The following is a 9,707-nucleotide window of genomic DNA, read 5'->3' as shown; positions in this document are numbered from 1 at the left end:
ATATTAAAATCCAAAAAACACAAATGGATTAAAAGTACATATGCACAGAAGGAAACACCTCCGACGCGTTTCGACTTAAAAAGTCTTAGTCATGGAGATAAGTATTATGATACATGTTGCACCTTTTATACCTGGATAACAAATGAACTGTTCTATGGAAAGAGCCAGGGCACGCCCAGCCCCATGTTTCCTTCTGTGCATATCTACTTTTAATCCATTAGTGTTTTTTGGATTTTAATATGGATCAATAAAAATATATGTTTTACTCCCATGGGAGCCTGACTTTTTCACCTTACCTTTTTCTGACATAGATTCAGCAGCCTTGGTCCCGTATCCTAGAAAGACATTTCCATGGACAGCTTTTTTTTCATGGACAGCTTATTGTTCCAATAAAAACATTTCCAAGAAACAACCAACCTCTAAAAGGGACCTTTTTAGCTTTCTTTTATTTCTCCCCCTAAACTGAGGCTATCGGCAACTGCCTATCTGATAGTCCTGTCTTGCTCTTGAGAAACATTTCAGAAAGAAGACAGACAGAAGTAGGAAACTTAGGAAAGCTTATGTTCGTAAAAAAAAAACTACATGAAGACCAGTGATACCCTTCTTGAAGAAGGACTGAGAACTGGTTAAAATTAGCAGGTTAAGAGCAATGTTTCTGTGCTTAAGCAAGGAGAAAAAGGACTCCTGATCCCAACGTGATTTGAACACACAACCTTCTGATCTGGAGTCAGACGCGCTACCGTTGCACCACAAGGTCAACTGACATTGTGAGCTCTCACATTGATTCAGGACCTTTGATTTCATATCCTAGAAAGACATTTCCATGGACAGCTTTTTTTCCATGGACAGCTTTTTGTTCCAATAAAAACATTTCCTGTCTTGCTCTTGAGAAACATTTCAGAAAGAAGACTAAGACAGAGGTAGGAAACTTAGGAAAGCTTATGTTCGTAAAAAAAAAACTACATGAAGGCCAGTGATACCCTTCTTGAAGAAGGACTGAGAACTGGTTAAAATTAGCAGGTTAAGAGCAATGTTTCTGTGCTTAAGCAAGGAGAAAAAGGACTCCTGACCCCGACGTGATTTGAAGACGCAACCTTCTGATCTGGAGTCAGACGCACTACCGTTGCGCCACGAGGTCAACTGGCACTGTGAGCTCTCAAATTGCCTATCTGATAGTCCTGTCTAGCTCTTGAGAAACATTTCAGAAAGAAGACTAAGACAGAAGTAGGAAACTTAGAAAGCTTATATTCGTAAAAAAATTGACATGAAGGCCAGTGATACCGTTCTTGAAGAAGGACTGAGAACTGGTTAAAATTAGCAGGTTAAGAGCATTGTTTCTGTATGTAAGCAAGGAGGAAAAGGACTCCTGACCCCGACATGTTTTGAACACACAACCTTCTCATCTGGAGTCAGACGCGCTACCGTTGCACCACGAGGTCAACTGACACTGTGAGCTCTCACATTGATTCAGGACCCTTGATTTCATTTCCTAGAAAGACATTTCCATGGACAGCTTTTTTCCATGGACAGCTTTTTGTTCCAATAAAAACATTTCCAAGAAACAACCAACCTCTAAAAGTTACCTTTTTAGCCTTCTTTCATTTCTCCCCTAAACTGAGGCTATCGGTAACTGCCTATCTGATAGTCCTGTCTTGCTCTTGAGAAACATTTCAGAAAGAAGACTAAGACAGGGGTAGGAAACTTAGGAAAGCTTATGTTCGTAAAAAATTGACATGAAGGCCAGTGATACCCTTCTTGAAGAAGGACTGAGAACTGGTTAAAATTAGCAGGTTAAGAGCAATGTTTCTGTTCTTAAGCAAGGAGAAAAAGGACTCCTGACCCCGACATGATTTGAACACACAACCTTCTGATCTGGAGTCAAACGCGCTACCATTGCGCCACAAGGTCATCTGGCTCTGTGAGCTCTCACATTGATTCAGGACCCTTGATTTCATTTCCTATAAAGACATTTCCTTGGACAGCTTTTTTCCATGGACAGCTTTTTGTTCCAATAAAAACATTTCCAACCTCTAAAAGTTACCTTTTTAGCCTTCTTTCATTTTCACTCCATTTTGAATAAAGTTTTACTTGTTTGATTGAAATTCCAAGAAAAAAAACTGTGCAAAGTCAAAAACTGTATGGTGAAAACCGGATGGAACTGTATGCACATACAGTTCTGTACGGTTCCCATTGACTCCCATGTAAAAAAAAAAACGTATACGGTTAAATACAGTTTTTCAACCGGACCTAAAACCGTGGTAGACTACGGTTTTGGATACAGGAAAAAAACCTGACAAAACCGTACAGCATGCAAAACGGACACAACCTGATGCATCTTTTGGCATACGGTTTTAACTCTTTTATCTGACACCAATAGACATGTGCAGAACCAAAAATGTTGTTTCTTTTTGTTTCGTTCGTTTTCATTTTCAAAAATTTTCGGTTCTGTGAATATTCGGAATGCTGTTAATTCGTTATATTCGGTTTTCGGATGCATAGGCTAAAAATGTTTTCATTTTCGGATGCATTCGTTAATAACATCGAATGCATTCGTTAATTCGGATCTTTCGTTATATCTGTAAAATTTGTTAAATTTAGCATTCGTTACTAAACGAAATGCACATTAGTTTCACTTGCTGATTCTGTTTTGTAATAAATAGCAGGTGTTACCTTAGGATTCTTGTTGTTTTCACCTTTTTTTGCAGTTTTCTCTGTGTAGGAAGGCAAGTTTTCCTCAGGTAAACCCAATGAAAGAAATCTAATTCATTCCTTACATTCGGTGTACTGATAAAGAATGCATTCGTTATTCGTTAACATGCATTATTCGTTACGCGTTATTTAACGAATGCATTCGTTAACTTTATATTCGTATTCTTCTTCGGAAATATTTGATTTTTTTTTCTTGCATTCGGATTGTAACGAACACCCGAAAACGGTAAAATTCGTTAAGTTTAGTATTCGTTCCGAAACAAATTGCACATGTCTAGACACAAATGTGTCGTTGTCAAAATGCTAATGACCTGCTAATTCTGGTTGCTTGATGTACTAGATACTGAAGAAACCAATTCTACCCTTGCTTCAAAACCTAGAAAGAAATTGCAAAAGACATCTTGCAGTTACAATGAAGGGAATTCCCATTTACCTGTCGTTCCAGACATACTTGGTGGCAATGAAAAGTGGACCTCATATGGCAGTAAAGCCAGCAGCTGTAGAAGGCTTTGTAAGCCAATAACGACCAACATTTCTACACTCGTGCAAATACTAAAGAAACTACTGACCCCCACATGAACTGGGCACGCAACTTTCAGGCCTGGCGTCAAACACACTACCGTTGCACCACAAAGTCTCCTTACGCCATGTGCTATCACATAGATTCAGCAGCCTTGGTCCCGTATCCTAGAAAGACATTTCCATGGACAGCTTTTTTTTCATGGACAGCTTATTGTTCCAATAAAAACATTTCCAAGAAACAACCAACCTCTTAAAGTGACCTTTTTAGCTTTCTTTCATTTCTCCCCCTAAACTGAGGCTATCGGCAACTGCCTATCTGATAGTCCTGTCTTGCTCTTGAGAAACATTTCAGAAAGAAGACTAAGACAGAGGTAGGAAACTTAGGAAAGCTTATGTTCGTTAAAAAAAAAATACATGAAGGCAAGTGATACCCTTCTTGAAGAAGGACTGAGAACTGGTTAAAATTAGCAGGTTAAGACCAATGTTTCTGTGCTTAAGCAAGGAGGAAAAGGACTCCTGATCCCGACGTGATTTGGACACACAACCTTCTGATCTGGAGTCAGACGCGCTACCGTTGCGCCACAAGGTCAACTGACATTGTGAGCTCTCACATTGATTCAGGACCCTTGATTTCATATCCTAGAAAGACATTTCCATGGACAGCTTTTTTCCATGGACAGCTTTTTGTTCCAATAAAAACATTTCCTGTCTTGCTCTTGAGAAACATTTCAGAAAGAAGACTAAGGCAGAGGTAGGAAACTTAGGAAAGCTTATGTTCGTAAAAAATTGACATTAAGGCCAGTGATACCCTTCTTGAAGAAGGACTGAGAACTGATTAAAATTAGCAGGTTAAGAGCAATGTTTCTGTGCTTAAGCAAGGAGAAAAAAGGACTCCTGACCCCGACGTGATTTGAAGACGCAACCTTCTGATCTGGAGTCAGACGCGCTACCGTTGCGCCACGAGGTCAACTGGCACTGTGAGCTCTCAAATTGCCCATCTGATAGTCCTGTCTAGCTCTTGAGAAACATTTCAGAAAGAAGACTAAGACAGAGGTAGGAAACTTAGGAAAGCTTATGTTCGTAAAAAATTGACATTAAGGCCAGTGATACCCTTCTTGAAGAAGGACTGAGAACTGATTAAAATTAGCAGGTTAAGAGCATTGTTTCTGTATGTAAGCAAGGAGGAAAAGGACTCCTGACCCCGACGTGATTTGAACACGCAACCTTCTGATCTGGAGTCATACGCGCTACCACTGCACCACGAGGTCAACTGGCACTGTGAGCTCTCACATTGATTCAGGACCTTTGATTTCATTTCCTAGAAAGACATTTCCATGGACAGCTTTTTTCCATGGACAGCTTTTTGTTCCAATAAAAACATTTCCAAGAAACAACCAACCTCTAAAAGTTACCTTTTTAGCCTTCTTTCATTTTCACTCCATTTTGAATAAAGTTTTACTTGTTTGATTGAAATTCCAAGAAAAAAAACTGTGCAAAGTCAAAAACTGTATGGTGAAAACCGGATGGAACTGTATGCACATACAGTTCTGTACGGTTCCCATTGACTCCCATGTAAAAAAAAAAACGTATACGGTTAAATACAGTTTTTCAACCGGACCTAAAACCGTGGTAGACTACGGTTTTGGATACAGGAAAAAAACCTGACAAAACCGTACAGCATGCAAAACGGACACAACCTGATGCATCTTTTGGCATACGGTTTTAACTCTTTTCTCTGACACCAATAGACATGTGCAGAACCAAAAATGTTGTTTCTTTTTGTTTTGTTCGTTTTCATTTTCAAAAATTTTCGGTTCTGTGAATATTCGGAATGCTGTTAATTCATTATATTCGGTTTTCGGATGCATAGGCTAAAAATGTTTTCATTTTCGGATGCAGTCGTTAATAACATCGAATGCATTCGTTAATTCGGATCTTTCGTTATATCTGTAAAATTTGTTAAATTTAGCATTCGTTACTAAACGAAATGCACATTAGTTTCACTTGCTGATCCTGTTTTGTAATAAATAGCAGGTGTTACCTTAGGATTCTTGTTGTTTTCACCTTTTTTTGCAGTTTTCTCTGTGTAGGAAGGCAAGTTTTCCTCAGGTAAACCCAATGAAAGAAATCTAATTCATTCCTTACATTTGATGTACTGATAAAGAATGCATTCGTTATTCGTTAACATGCATTATTCGTTACGCGTTATTTAACGAATGCATTCGTTAACTGTATATTCGTATTCTTTTTCAGAAATATTCGATTTTTTTTCGTGCATTCGGATTGTAACGAACACCCGAAAACGGGAAAATTCATTAAGTTTAGTATTCGTTCCGAAACGAATTGCACATGTCTAGACACAAATGTGTCGTTGTCAAAATGCTAATGACCTGCTAATTCTGGTTGCTTGATGTACTAGATACTGAAGAAACCAATTCTATCCTTGCTTCAAAACCTAGAAAGAAATTGCAAAAGACATCTTGCAGTTACAATGAAGGGAATTCCCATTTACCTGTCTTTCCAGACATACTTGGTGGCAATGAAAAGTGGACCTCATATGGCAGTAAAGCCAGCAGCTGTAGAGGGCTTTGTAAGCCAATAACGACCAACATTTCTACACTCGTGCAAATACTAAAGAAACTACTGACCCCCACATGAACTGGGCACGCAACTTTCAGGCCTGGCGTCAAACACACTACCGTTGCACCACAAAGTCTCCTTGCGCCATGTGCTGTCACATAGATTCAGCAGCCTTGGTCCCGTATCCTAGAAAGACATTTCCATGGACAGCTTTTTTTTCATGGACAGCTTATTGTTCCAATAAAAACATTTCCAAGAAACAACCAACCTCTTAAAGTGACCTTTTTAGCTTTCTTTTATTTCTCCCCCTAAACTGAGGCTATCGGCAACTGCCTATCTGATAGTCCTGTCTTGCTCTTGAGAAACATTTCAGAAAGAAGACTAAGACAGAGGTAGGAAACTTAGGAAAGCTTATGTTCGTAAAAAAAAAAATACATGAAGGCAAGTGATACCCTTCTTGAAGAAGGACTGAGAACTGGTTAAAATTAGCAGGTTAAGAGCAATGTTTCTGTGCTTAAGCAAGGAGGAAAAGGACTCCTGATCCCGACGTCATTTGAACACGCAACCTTCTGATCTGGAGTCAGACACGCTACCGTTGCACCACAAGGTCAACTGACACTGTGAGCTCTCACATTGATTCAGGACCCATGATTTCATCTCCTAGAAAGACATTTCCATGGACAGCTTATTTCTATGGACAGCTTATTGCTCCAATAAAAACATTTCCAAGAAACAACCAACCTGTAAAAGTTACCTTTTTAGCCTTCTTTCATTTCTCCCCCTAAACTGAGGCTTTTGGCAACTGCCTATCTGATAGTCCTGTCTTGCTCTTGAGAAAAATTTCAGAAAGAAGTCTAAGGCTGGGTTCACACTACGTTTTGTCCCATACGGGAGCGCATACGGCAGGAGGGAGCTAAAACCTCGCGCTCCCGTATGTCACCGTATGCGCTCCCGTATGTCATTCATTTCAATGAGCCGGCCGGAGTGAAACGTTCGGTCCGGTCGGCTCATTTTTGCGCCGTATGCGCTTTTACAACCGGACCTAAAACCGTGGTTGACCACAGTTTTAGGTCCGGTTTAAAAGCGCATACGGCGCAAAAATGAGCCGACCGGACCGAACGTTTCACTCCGGCCGGCTCATTGAAGTGAATGACATACGGGAGCGCATACGGTGACATACGGGAGCGCGAGGTTTTAGCTCCCTCCTGCCGTATGCGCTCCCGTATGGGACAAAACGTAGTGTGAACCCAGCCTAAGACAGAGGTAGGAAACTTAGGAAAGCTTATGTTCGTAAAAAATTGACATGAAGGCCAGTGATACCCTTCTTGAAGAAGGACTGAGAACTGGTTAAAATTAGCAGGTTAAGAGCAATGTTTCCGTGCTTAAGCAAGGAGATAAAGGACTCCTGACCCCGACGTGATTTGAAGACGCAACCTTCTGATCTGGAGTCAGACGCGCTACCGTTGCGCCACGAGGTCAACTGGCACTGTGAGCTCTCACATTGCCTATGTGATAGTCCTGTCTTGCTCTTGAGAAACATTTCAGAAAGAAGACTAAGACAGAAGTAGGAAACTTAGGAAAGCTTATGGGGGAGATTTATCAAAGGATTTAGACTGGTTTTTCCTGTCTAAATTTGTCTCACAGAAAGTCGCAGTCTAAATATGTGCGACTTTTCTGCGACTTTTGCTATGGAGGATTTTTAGAACATGATGCATGCAAGTCTATTTTAGACGGAAATGCATTGGAAAATGCATTGGTGCTGAATTTATCAAGTGCGACAAGTCGCATCTGCCCAAAATACACTGAAATGTCAGACCATGTTGGAGCAGGTCTAAATACAGTTTAAGCTGTAGACCCTGAAGTCTGAGCACAGAATTTATCAAGGGCTGTGAGACCTTTGATAAATTAGGAGCACAATAGACAGGAGACTACCACATACGCTGGTCTATAAGAATGCCCAGAATAGACTAGATTAGTAAATGTCCCCCTATGTTCGTAAAAAATTGACATGAAGGCCAATGATACCGTTCTTGAAGAAGGACTGAGAACTGGTTAAAATTAGCAGGTTAAGAGCAATGTTTCTGTATGTAAGCAAGGAGGAAAAGGACTCCTGACCCCGACGTGATTTGAACACGCAACCTTCAGATCTGGAGTCAGACGCGCTACCGTTGCGCCACGAGGTCAACTGGCACTATGAGCTCTCACATTGATTCAGGACCCTTGATTTCATTTCCTAGAAAGACATTTCCATGAACAGCTTCTTTCCATGGACAGCTTATTGTTCCAATAAAAACATTTCCAAGAAACAACCAACCTCTAAAAGTTATCTTTTTAGCCTTCTTTCATTTTCACTCTATTTTGAATAAAGTTTTACTTGTTTGATTGAAATTCCAAGAAAAAAAACTGTGCAAAGTCAAAAACTGTATGGTGAAAACCGGATGGAACTGTATGCACATACAGTTCTGTACGGTTCCCATTGACTCCCATGTAAAAAAAAAACGTATACGGTTTAATACAGTTTTTCAACCGGACCTAAAACCGTGGTAGACTACAGTTTTGGATACAGGAAAAAAACCTGACAAAACCGTACAGCATGCAAAACGGACACAACCTGATGCATCTTTTGGCATATGGTTTTCAATGGAGAGTCAATGCATTCGTTTTCCAATACGGTTCTATTCGGTTTTCACATAGAAAACGTATACGGGAACTGTATTGCAAAAGCATGGTGTGAATGCACCCTAAGACAGAAGTAGGAAACTTAGGAAAGCTTATGTTCGTAAAAAAATGACATGAAGGCCAGTGATACCCTTTTAGAAGAAGAACTGAGAACTGGTTAAAATTAGCAGGTTAAGAGCAATGTTTCCGTGCTTAAGCAAGGAGATAAAGGACTCCTGACCCCGACGTGATTTGAAGACGCAACCTTCTGATCTGGAGTCAGACGCGCTACCGTTGCGCCACGAGGTCAACTGGCACTGTGAGCTCTCACATTGCCTATGTGATAGTCCTGTCTTGCTCTTGAGAAACATTTCAGAAAGAAGACTAAGACAGAAGTAGGAAACTTAGGAAAGCTTATGGGGGAGATTTATCAAAGGATTTAGACTGGTTTTTCCTGTCTAAATTTGTCTCACAGAAAGTCGCAGTCTAAATATGTGCGACTTTTCTGCGACTTTTGCTATGGAGGATTTTTAGAACATGATGCATGCAAGTCTATTTTAGACGGAAATGCATTGGAAAATGCATTGGTGCTGAATTTATCAAGTGCGACAAGTCGCATCTGCCCAAAATACACTGAAATGTCAGACCATGTTGGAGCAGGTCTAAATACAGTTTAAGCTGTAGACCCTGAAGTCTGAGCACAGAATTTATCAAGGGCTGTGAGACCTTTGATAAATTAGGAGCACAATAGACAGGAGACTACCACATACGCTGGTCTATAAGAATGCCCAGAATAGACTAGATTAGTAAATGTCCCCCTATGTTCGTAAAAAATTGACATGAAGGCCAATGATACCGTTCTTGAAGAAGGACTGAGAACTGGTTAAAATTAGCAGGTTAAGAGCAATGTTTCTGTATGTAAGCAAGGAGGAAAAGGACTCCTGACCCCGACGTGATTTGAACACGCAACCTTCAGATCTGGAGTCAGACGCGCTACCGTTGCGCCACGAGGTCAACTGGCACTATGAGCTCTCACATTGATTCAGGACCCTTGATTTCATTTCCTAGAAAGACATTTCCATGAACAGCTTCTTTCCATGGACAGCTTATTGTTCCAATAAAAACATTTCCAAGAAACAACCAACCTCTAAAAGTTATCTTTTTAGCCTTCTTTCATTTTCACTCTATTTTGAATAAAGTTTTACTTGTTTGATTGAAATTCCAAGAAAAAAAACTGT

At 40.2% G+C, this 9,707-nt stretch overlaps 8 non-coding genes across 8 annotated transcripts; all 8 read right to left on the bottom strand.

Annotated features, from left to right (window-relative positions):
- Window positions 1-1,066: 1,066 nt before the first annotated feature.
- Window positions 1,067-1,138, bottom strand: TRNAW-CCA (transfer RNA tryptophan (anticodon CCA)). Its single transcript has one exon. It is a non-coding gene; the product is annotated as a tRNA-Trp (tRNA).
- Window positions 1,139-1,836: 698 nt separating this feature from the next.
- Window positions 1,837-1,908, bottom strand: TRNAW-CCA (transfer RNA tryptophan (anticodon CCA)). Its single transcript has one exon. It is a non-coding gene; the product is annotated as a tRNA-Trp (tRNA).
- Window positions 1,909-4,126: 2,218 nt separating this feature from the next.
- TRNAW-CCA (transfer RNA tryptophan (anticodon CCA)) lies at window positions 4,127-4,198 on the bottom strand. The gene has a single exon. It is a non-coding gene; the product is annotated as a tRNA-Trp (tRNA).
- Window positions 4,199-4,427: 229 nt separating this feature from the next.
- On the bottom strand, window positions 4,428-4,499 carry TRNAW-CCA (transfer RNA tryptophan (anticodon CCA)). Its single transcript has one exon. It is a non-coding gene; the product is annotated as a tRNA-Trp (tRNA).
- Window positions 4,500-7,217: 2,718 nt separating this feature from the next.
- On the bottom strand, window positions 7,218-7,289 carry TRNAW-CCA (transfer RNA tryptophan (anticodon CCA)). The gene has a single exon. It is a non-coding gene; the product is annotated as a tRNA-Trp (tRNA).
- Window positions 7,290-7,922: 633 nt separating this feature from the next.
- On the bottom strand, window positions 7,923-7,994 carry TRNAW-CCA (transfer RNA tryptophan (anticodon CCA)). Its single transcript has one exon. It is a non-coding gene; the product is annotated as a tRNA-Trp (tRNA).
- Window positions 7,995-8,706: 712 nt separating this feature from the next.
- TRNAW-CCA (transfer RNA tryptophan (anticodon CCA)) lies at window positions 8,707-8,778 on the bottom strand. The gene has a single exon. It is a non-coding gene; the product is annotated as a tRNA-Trp (tRNA).
- A 633-nt stretch (window positions 8,779-9,411) lies between these two features.
- On the bottom strand, window positions 9,412-9,483 carry TRNAW-CCA (transfer RNA tryptophan (anticodon CCA)). Its single transcript has one exon. It is a non-coding gene; the product is annotated as a tRNA-Trp (tRNA).
- Between the last annotated feature and the right edge of the window lie 224 nt (window positions 9,484-9,707).

Source organism: Hyla sarda, chromosome 4 (genome assembly GCF_029499605.1).
Source record: "Hyla sarda isolate aHylSar1 chromosome 4, aHylSar1.hap1, whole genome shotgun sequence".
Classification (NCBI taxonomy): Eukaryota; Metazoa; Chordata; class Amphibia; order Anura; family Hylidae; genus Hyla; species Hyla sarda.
Note: the sequence above shows the minus strand (reverse complement) of the source record. Positions and strands in the feature narration are given on the sequence as shown.